Consider the following 1671-nt stretch of genomic DNA (forward strand, 5'->3'; position numbering starts at 1 on the left):
CCGGTGGCGCCAGTGTCCGGCAGCCTCGCCTCTGTCAGTGCGCCCCAGGGTGGCTGTGGCTACAATGTAGCTGCCATCACCAGTGTGTGGATGTGTGGATGAATGGGTGGATGACTGGTTGTGTAAAGCGCTTTGGGGTCCTTAGGACTAGTAAAGCACTATAGAAATACAGGCCATTTATCATTTACTGACCCAACACTGAGGTCAGAGGTCATCAGGTAGTCGTGCAGGTAGCCCCACCCTGAGAGCGTAACAGTAGCAGATCAGGTGTGGACAGGTGTGCAGTTCTGTGTTTCTTCTGTCCTCACTCCTCTGATTTCAGATTCTCACACTGAGCAGCAGGGGGCGCTCCAGACCCACCGCTCAGCTTCATCTCTGGATGAAGGCTGAGCACTAACAAGCGTGACAGAGCGAAACCGCTCACATGTGACCAACTGTGAAAGACACTGAGATGAGTTTTTATTACAGGAAGTGAAAAATGAAAAGTAAGTCACTATAAATACAACACACTCTGTGATATCAGCTCATGTTCTGTCTGTGAAGGCTCTCAGTCATCCAGGTCGCGGTGATCTAAGGCAGCGGTCCCCAACCCCCAGGCCTCGGACCGGTACCGGTCCGTGAGTCGTTTGGTACCGGGCCGCGAGAGTTGAAGCTCAGATGTGAAATGTATAGTTTTCAGGGGTTTTATCGGTTTTCAGCGTTATTTTGTTATCGTTTTTATCGTTATACTCGTTTGTCCTGGGTCTTTTCACGTGTGTTATGAATAAATTTTCTTATTTTTTTTGTGCGGGTACCAGTTTTATTTTGTGGTATTTATCCACGACACCTTAAAGGCCGGTCCATGAAAATATTGTCGGGCATAAACCGGTCCGTGGCGCAAAAAAGGTTGGAGACCGCTGATCTAAGGAGCTTGGAAGAAACGCGACTGGACATCTTTAAGCTTGTGCAGACATTTCTTCACAATCAGGACACTTTGATAATTCCAAAGGAAATTATGTATCCGACAAGCTTCTTCAGTTCCAAAAGCAAATGATCAACAGTGGGTCATGACTCACTGACCTCAGTAGAAGATGTGAGTGGGTGTTAAGGTGTCTGTGAAGGGTCTCAAACTGGATTATAGATGGCAGACATTTGGTGTCCAAAGATGGTCGCTCACAGTAGACATTAGGGATGACCAATACCACTTTTTTGGAAACGAGTACGAGTACTTCAGAAAATGTGGTATCGAGGCCAATACCAGATACCGGCATTGGTATCGGTGCATCCCTACACAGCAAAATCTCCAGTGTTAAATTAACACTGGAGAGTGTCTATATGGGTCCACACCTCTGAGTGTTAAATACAACACTGTTGAGTGTTAAATTAACACTTTTGACAGTGTTGTATGTTTAAAAGTAACCTAGTCAGTTTTGAAGATTAACAATGGCTAACACTGAGCAGTGCTGATTTTCTAACACTGGAAAATAACTCAAAATGTTAGAAATCTCCAGTGTTAATTTAACACTGGAGATTTTGCTGTGTAGTAGACATCAGTGTTGGTCAAGTTACTAGAAAAAAGTAATCAGTAGCTAATTACTGATTACTTCCCCAAAAAAGTAATCCCGTTACTTTACTGATTACTTATTTTCAAAAGTAATTAATTACTTAGTTACTTAGTTACTTTTAAAAACA

Source organism: Pundamilia nyererei, unplaced genomic scaffold (assembly GCF_000239375.1).
Source record: "Pundamilia nyererei isolate P.nyererei 1_Seehausen unplaced genomic scaffold, PunNye1.0 scaffold00394, whole genome shotgun sequence".
Taxonomy (NCBI): domain Eukaryota; kingdom Metazoa; phylum Chordata; class Actinopteri; order Cichliformes; family Cichlidae; genus Pundamilia; species Pundamilia nyererei.